Source organism: Corvus brachyrhynchos, unplaced genomic scaffold (assembly GCF_000691975.1).
Source record: "Corvus brachyrhynchos isolate BGI_N302 unplaced genomic scaffold, ASM69197v1 scaffold26, whole genome shotgun sequence".
NCBI lineage: Eukaryota > Metazoa > Chordata > Aves > Passeriformes > Corvidae > Corvus > Corvus brachyrhynchos.
This window is the reverse complement of record NW_008239324.1, coordinates 13673797-13682595: the sequence shown is the minus strand read 5'-3', so window position 1 is coordinate 13682595 and position 8799 is coordinate 13673797. Positions and strand designations below refer to the sequence as shown.

Genomic DNA, 8799 nt, shown 5'->3' with positions numbered 1-8799 from the left:
CCGTGTCCTGGTGGGGAGGGGGAAACTTGGGCTTGTTTTCTCTTATAAGAGCTTTAATTTTTTTTCCCCCCCTTTTCTTTCATTTATTTTTTAAATTATTATTTTTAAAGACCATGGTAACACATTGCACTCTCATTCCAAACTGTGGAACTATTGTTTCTTCCACAAGAGGGTTTGGTGGTTTTCAGTGTATATTTACAATAGCTACTAAATGAACACAACAGGGGTGCAGAGGAAACAGGGAGTCAGCGTATGGATTGCGAAAATATACAGAATGATAATATTATTTCCTTTCTCAGGGAGGTACAGCATGTAGAAGGAGTGGTGGAAATGAAACAGCAGAGAGGCAGATCAGTAGTACATGAGCACTAACTAAGTACAGCCAGGGGTAGTATATGAGAGAGAATAACAAGTAAGGGATGTAGTAATTACACGAGGCGGAATAACGAGTAGGCATGGAAGCATTTGAGAAATAACAAGTCAGCTGGCAGTGGTATTTGAGGAATGACAAGTGAACATGACAGTATTATTTGAGGAATAATAAGTGAGCTTGGTGATATTATTTGGAGAATAACAAGAAACCAGGGGTACTTTCTCTAGGCACTTTCCCCTGCTGTTATCTTGTGAAGGAGGTGCACAAAAGAATAAGTGGTCACAGGTTGCAAGGGTCAAGGAAACAAAATGTTTTTTTATGCAATAAGCTTCTACTAAACATGGCCTGAACAAATCATCCCTCAAAATGTAGAATTTATTCCTCAACTTTGCCTGGAGGTAAAAGTGGAAAGAACAGATTTTTTTTTTTTTTTTTTCCCCCATTCCTCTGGCCCTGTGAGTCCTGACCATAGAGAATGAATGGCTTTAGAACTGTACCCAGACAGAAAAATCAATGCTTCATATCAGGAGGCTTCAGGGGTTAGACTCCCATGTTCATGTCAACAAGGCTATTGGTTTTCTTAATACTCCAAAGTTATCGTTTCCCTGCTGCAGGAACCTTCCACTGTGACTTGTGTGGTCACAGCTTAACAAAAGCACTTTCCCTTGGCCAACCACCAATTGGCAAAATGGCAAATGGCAAAAAAATTAATTGTTGATGAGGTCTATATTTTTTTCAAACCAGACCATTAACAAGCACATGGAAATCAGCATTTGCTGATGGGATTTGCTCTATAAAATTATGCTGGTTGTATATGCTATGGGGGTCACTACAGTTTCACTGATATGATGATTCATGTTTTGAGCAAAACCATTACTGGGATAAAAATTAGTAAGTATTGGAAAACTGGAATTAAAGAAGGTGGGGATTTCTTCCTCCCCCTCCTCTCTGCCTTGGCTGGATGCTCCTGCTATTTGTGTGGAAAGGCCTCTCCTTCCTCTGGACAGACTCCTTCAGGCTTGGTAGTGTCTCTGTTTTAATCCGAGTGGGTCGGTTTGTTCCACAGTCATTGCTTCTGTGTTAATCACTTCTCCCTTGTCAAGAAAGTCTTACAGTTTGTCAATAGAATTATGTTACATGAGGTTAAAATTATGTTGCTTCAAATAATATTTTTTGTCATCATAAGGTATTAAATAGACTACCTGAAAATGAGACCCTCTTTGAATCTTTGTCTATTTAATTAGTGTAACAACTATATTTGGCTTACTGGGCAGGAAAAAGCCAACCTTATGAGCTCTAGGAGGGAAAACTGGCTACTGAACAGTTCCAGTATCATCCTGGTGTGCATACAGAAAAGTAACAGACTTAAATGCTGCATCAGGTTAGAGGGGCATTTTGTGGTCTGGTTAATTTGATGGCTTCCCCCTCCTTTAACCCCCCTTTAAGTATGTTACTGATGCTTTTTTTTTTTTTCCCCCCAAGATTTTTTTTTCTTTTCCTGTGCTGTCTTTAGTGACACAGTGCTAACACTGAAAATGCTGGCGGCTACAGTGAGCATTGCTCACCCAGAGCAATCGGATGAAAAGGCAGTGCAGATGTAATTTGTTTTCAATGGCTGTTTCAAAAGAATAATTGTGGTGACATTGTGGGATCAATATTATAGATTTTTGTTTTCAAGTACACTGTATGTGTGGTGCTAAGGGGAGGCAGGAAATATAACACTGCAGCCTGAATACAATAAAAATGGATTGAGGTCTGTGGGTATTGTCGGCTGGTAGCCATCATGGGTTTGGAACATCATTGGTGGGATTACAGTGCCTGTCCTCTGGGCTGGGATTTCATTGTGAGTGCACACACACATTTGCTGCAGTTTTCCTCCTCAGCTCCTTAAGGGACCTGCTCACTGCACTTGTATAAACTCCCTGTGAATGAGGCGCTGTAAATGCTGCCGTGGCTCTCACCTCTAGCAAGTGGCAGGATTAAGGGGCTGGGGGTTAAAGTTTGCAGCCATGTCCTTTAATTTGCCACACCATTCACAGTGTGCCCCTGCAGAACCTGGGGTGGGGAGGGATGCATGGTGCACCTACGTGAGCATTTCAATTCTCCTCCTGTTCCCCATCTCTCTAGGCCATCATGCTAGATAAAACTTCTTTAAGGCACCTGAGAGAGAGAGAGAGAGAAAGAGCACCTCCAGAGAGCAGCTTGCTGATAGAACCTACTTCTAACAATATGGTGAGTGTCATTTTAAAATACCATGAGAAATATGATGTGGTGATCAAGGACTTCCTGCTTTAAGGGTTTCATGTATCAGGGTAACTAGACAAAAAATGTAGTTCCCAGGGTGAAAATTATATTAACAAAGAATTAGTAATAAAACCGAATAAATGTAATGAGATGTGAAAGAGAGTGCATAGCACATTTTTTTTTCTGTCTTTCATAATTAGGCCCTGAAAGAAATGGAAATTCAGACAAAACACCTTCCTCATTACCAATTTAAATATTACAAATTAAAATGTGTTGTCATTGGACAGCTGATTGTTTTGCTTTTTAATTCAAGAGGTAAAGATGCTGCCTTTGGTTCAGGTTGCTGTTTTAGAGGAAAGGATTTTGCAGAATGGTTTTGGCTGATTCTCTTTTTCAGCTGAGATAAAATTTCAAATTTTCTCTCTGCCAGATTCTCCCCTTTCTTTCTTGGCTGAAATGATAGTTACCCAAACTCTGCTGACAGTCTGTGCACTACAGGGGTGGCCCAGAATCATCCTTTGTTATTCTCACAAGCCATTTATCATATTTATTAAATCACATAGATTCCTACCATAAGTTGGAAAAACAGTATGTGCTTAATTTGGACCAATTAATTCCACAACAAATACACTCTCTCTTGGCCTCTTTTATAAGCCAGAACATCAAACAGCTGTTCTCTCATCCCTGCAAAACTAGTATGTAATATTTTTAGTCAGCTTTTACTAGTGAGTATTGGATGAAACAAGATAGCAGACACTTACAGGGATCTATTTCAACCAGTAAATCCTGGTAATTTGTTAATTACTCAAAGATTATAAGAGTAACTCTATTTAATGAAGTTTTTATTTCTGCATTTTATAATTCTTCAGGCTAACGGTCAGTAATGTCCGTTTTTTTCCTGTATCTCAGTGTTATGGTACAGAGCATAAAACTCCTTTCTAATACCAAAATATTGCATGTTTCTATTTGAAAAACAAAATATGCAAAACAACGTTGTGCTCTTAGGGCAGTTTCAAACCTCCAACACGGGTTCCAGAACAAAAGCTACCCTTGCACTGTCTGCTATGGCTGTCCAGTCCTCCCATGTTTGCCATGGCATGAACACCTATCCTGAGGATTTCTCTCTCTTACTTACATCCTGGGGGATTTTGTCAGAGGCTGAGGAAGCCAGGTGATACTGTGCGTTTACAGATTATCCTAAAAGAAGTACACACATAGGCCTGATGAGAATTTGGAGATGAGAAAAGGTTAGAGGAGCACTGAGCAGCTCATCAGAGTTGGAAACCTGTGTGATGTGCCCTCTGGGGGCTACAGTGGCTCCACTCTGGGTCTGTTACAGAAGCTTTGTGTGTTTTCTCTCTCTGTGTCTCTCTGGTTCTCCCTCTCTGATTCCTGCCCCACGGTTAGAGGAGGTGACACGAGTCTGTGAGTGGCACCATCAGCATCTGTGGATTGTTGCCAACTGGGGTAGCTTTGAGCTGATGTTTAAGTTGCACCTGATCACAGACTAATGCAGATGTGCTTCCAAAACACATGGGTGGAGCAGTGGCTGTGGAGTTACTCTGCTGCTGCTTTAGGTACTGTCTTGTTATTTTGAAAAGATTAAGAAATGTGGTACAAAGCCTTTAACTTAGAAAATGTAAAGGTTTAGCCAGCAGAGCTAAACTGCAGAGCCTGTAGGAACAAATGGGAGTAACTTTTCCAATGTTTGCTTTGAATTGCTTTTGGGTTTGTCTTTTTTGTTTTTACGATCTTTGATAGGAAAGGCTATTTGAAAGTGGCTCTGGGGTGTGTGTGAATGGTCTACAAGAGGTGGGGGAGTTAAAAATATGTTTCAAAACATCTCTTTCTCCTCCATGTTGGCTGACAGAACCAGGCCTGCAAAAATGGGATTGCCCGTCGCATGCAGGGATGTGCAGGAATTACTCAAGGCTGCCTCTCCCTAATGGTGAGGAGGCAGCAGAGCAGGACATGGCACTCCTGTGGTGAACACGGATTCTGTCTTTGTATTGGAATTTGGTGCTGTAAATGTTTGCCAGTATGGTGCTCCAGCTTTTATTGTCAAACAACTGAGATATCTGAGGTGCTGCATTGTGTGATGGCTTGGCAAGAGCAACAAGACCTTGCATTTGGGGATTTCCTCCTCATTGGCAAACCAGAAAGAACTAGGAATGGGTTTAATTCAACTCTGATATCTTTGTACTGCTTGGGCCTATTTCTGCCTGCTAAATCTGGCATCTAGATTGCTTACAGAGATCTTTGTTGCAATGAGCCTTTATCCATTTTGTCCAAAAGCCTTGTCTACTTTTACTCTCCCAATCCCTTGCTTCTACTGCCCTTCCCCTTTTCCTTTTGGTGTCCTTCACCATCACAATTTCTTTAGTAAATTGAAAGTAGCTTGAGGCAAAGCTGACACACAGTAAGTAAGGATCCTCACCTTGCCTTTTCTGCTTTCTGAAAAGTAAAATAATATAATACAGGAAAAACAATCCTCCCCCCAGAGCCAGTTCGACAGACCTTTTCCCATGATAAATATCTTCCAGTAGTTACCTAGTTTGTGTTCAGGGACATAGGTAGAGCACCTGAGTTTGGGAATCAAACCTGGATTTATGGAAAAGTGGGCATGTTAATGGCTTTGTAACTAGAATAAGTCAAGCAATCACTATCTGCTGACTAGTAATAAATCTGAGACTAATGCAAAGTGTTAGTATTTTATATTGCTTACCTTTTTGGTCCTTTATTTATTAAAAAGATGTGTCAAAAAATGAAAGCTGCATATACACCATAAACTGTATTTCTTCATTTCTATGTCTGTGGTTGATTAACCTTAATACATACGTATTTTATTTTTTTCTGGATTCATTTCTGCTGATTCTGTTGAAGGAAGTAAATAAATAGTGTTTGCCTAGCTAATCTTAGGTCTGTTCTCTTCAAAATAGGTTTTTTTTTTTTTCACGGAATAAAGGTAAGTATATACAATACATAATGACATAACCAAAAGTTTCTAATTATTTGCACGACTTTGTTTTGAAATACCAGTTTTGTGAGTTTTAAACTAATGCAGAATTCACCATTTTATTTTAAACTCATATGTCTGAGCACAGTATTTTCAGAGGCACCTTTGAGACTCTCTCATCTTGTCAGTTGCTAATGCTCTAAATGTTTTCAATTTCTCCATTTATTTTATTATTTTTATTGTGAAAAAATATTAGCTGACATCAAATTAATTTAAAATCATAATTTTTTGAGGAAAAATTTTGCCTATGGTCAAAGTTTTTTGTCTACAGCTACGCTTGTATCTGTATGGAGTAGTTGCCTAGGTGTTGATAAGCATGCATTAAGTATATACAAAATTGTTCTTAAATTGTTGTTTTTAAAGGTCACAGGTGGGGAAAATTTGGTAGAGAGGGCATTGGCTTTCTCCTAAGTACTTTGCCTGAGCATGAAAATACATTATTTGATATTTATTTTGTTAAGGTAATCTGACTTGTTGTCTAAGAAATTCTCCCTGGAAAAAAGCAGTTCCTTTCAGCTCCTGGATGTTGGTCTGAAGCAAGGGAACACCAGGGTAAAGGAATGGAGGATAAGGATGTCACGTGTTCTTGCTGTATTCTCAAAATTTCTTGTCGTGAAAATTATACCATGAGAAATGAAAGGGTTTGTATGGATTTTCCTCTTGTATGGTTAGGACAAGGCTTTGTTGGATGTCACTCACTGGCAGAGATTAGGAATTTAAGATGATCTTAATGGCCACAGCAGGTGCATGTTCTTCTCTTTCCTTGAAACTTGAATGAGAGGAGAGAGTTCCAGCACAGAGACTGTGCTGATGGAATACGTTGGGTAATCCAACAGCTACAACTGTGCTCCTACAGAACAAATAAAGGATTTGGAGAGTCACCCAGCTGTAGAAAAATTGAGTGTTTACCATCACAGGAAATGGACTTTCATAGTTATTTTTCATGGCCAACATTACTTCTTGGAGAGTCATCATATTTTATGAAAACTTTTATTAGCGTTTCCGAATGACCTTACCCCCATTGTATTTTTATCAGTCCCAAGAGCCATAATCTTTTTAAAATATTTTTTATCATTATAAACACAATAAAGTAAGCTGTCTTGCACCTAGATTTGTAGATCTCATTAGAGCTACTTTTAAAAAAGGTACTCCATCTCTTGGGAAGATAATGACAAGTAGTAATCCTGACATGCAAAGTTTTCGGACAGGAACAGTTTCTTGAAATAGATTGTTTAATCCTTCCAGAATTGTTTTGGAGTGAATGTACTTTTTAATTGCACTTTTGGACAGCATTATGACTTGAGTGGGGGAAAGACAGGGGCAGCTGAAAACAAATGCTGTGGCAATATCAGTTAGATGGTACTCCAGGTGAAAAAATAGCCAAGTATTTGCTTAAGATTTCGAGTGTTGTCAAAGTCAAACAAGAAAAATGGCAGTTTTAAAACTCATTAAAGTTAACATTTGTCTGTATTGTAAATGAGGTATATTCCCTAGGGTAGTTAACAGCTTTGGTGGCACAAGATGGGGATAATTTTTCAGATGTACTCTTTCCAGTGGGCCAGTGTCCTAGGGCTTTGCTTTAAATGGCCTTTTTATGCAGTAGGATAATGGGCAGTTTGTGCATTGCTAAATCAGCCCTATTTTGTTAGGAATGTTACAGTCAGGGCACTTACAATTTGTCAGAGGAAATGCAGAACATCTCTACAGGAGTCTGTTTAAGAGGACATCATTTCTCGATAAGCTCTTGCTTAGGTCAACATGCAGCACTGCTCTTACACTATTCCCCTGTTGCTTCTGCCACACGGGAATGCTCTGATTTATTAGGATTGCACAAGTCATGTCCTCCGCCTGACTGAAGCCACAATGTGGAAATTTTCTCTTCCCTCCCCCTTTTCAAAAGGAAATGTAGAAGGTTACTTTAAAGGCCTCCTACAGTATTTCTGAGGGGACTGTTACAATGAAAGGAAATCCCCGTATGCTGCACAGGATCTTTGTGGCACAGCTGCATGTTATAAATACATCAGGGCTATCATCCTTTTAGAAAGTGTGCTGTTTGAGAGGGCTGGCTGTATGATCAAACTACTGTGAAATGCTTGTGGTGATGTGGAAAGGCAGAACAAAAAAAATCTGTGAATGTGAAGTGATACAAAAACATCCAGTGACTAATGGCATTAGAGTTTTTTAACTGGGCATATGAAAAACCCAAAAATCAACAAAAAAAATCCAGAAGTCAAAGTCAGTTGCAGTGATTTTTATTTCAAATGTATGTCCTGTCAACTTTTTAATTACATTTAAAATTGTGGAGAAACTTCTCCTATAATATTGGCTTAATGAATGGTGATTCCTTAGTCAAATCTGCTTTGAAAACAGTGTGCAATCCAGTGTTGTGTTAATTTCCCGTTTGATAAAGGTGCTAATACTCTGTCATTCAGGCTGCTATTACTAAGAAATTTTTGGTTTGTTTCAGCATTGTGATGTTTTAAACTCAATGGAGCCAAGGACATTTTTAATGAAAAGAAAAAAAAGCGATGAAAAGCCTTAGTAATTTTGTGTTTGTTGCCAATTGTAATATGAGAAGTGCAGAAAATATTTTGAAGGGGTCAAAGCTATTCATCTTTACTGTTTTTCTTTTTTTTATTTTTTTCCTGTAACACAGAATTTAACTGTCTGCAGGCATTTAAGCCCAGAATATTCTACCTTCTCTGCAAAGAGATAAAACATTAGAGTTTCTCTTAAAAGACAACTTGGGTGGCTGTGAATAACCTTCTCTGGAATGGAAGTAACTCCATTATTCTGATTCACAGGGACTTATTCCTTATGGCTTCTTTTCCCCACTTTTCAAACTGCTGTTCAGTACCCTTGCTTCACCTCTGCCTTTCTCTTTGTAGATTTTCCTGAGATGCTCAGGGGTAAGAAGAATTTTTTTTTTTTTAATGTGTGAGTAGAAATTTGTGTAGGTTCCCTGGATTTGTGAGACATACAAAGATCTTTCCTTCTTTGTAACTCGACTCTTCAAGGTCTGGAATGATCACATGAAGCAGGGGAGATAGTCCTGGAGTTGGTAACAAGGCACAATAAAGAAGATATGATGGAAATCCCTTCATGTGACTTGTTCTATTTGCTGTTTGCAGAGAAACATTTCTGCAAGTGATGCCACTGCTGAACA

The 8799-nt window shown here is 38.9% G+C and overlaps 1 long non-coding RNA gene across 1 annotated transcript in view; it reads left to right on the top strand.

Annotated features, from left to right (window-relative positions):
• Positions 1–2504: 2504 nt before the first annotated feature.
• LOC108448368 overlaps positions 2505–8799 on the top strand; it is a 132865-nt gene continuing 126570 nt past the window's right edge. The window contains exon 1 of the long non-coding RNA XR_001864268.1: positions 2505–2605. This is a non-coding gene — a long non-coding RNA (uncharacterized LOC108448368). The remainder of the gene's footprint in view (positions 2606–8799) is intronic.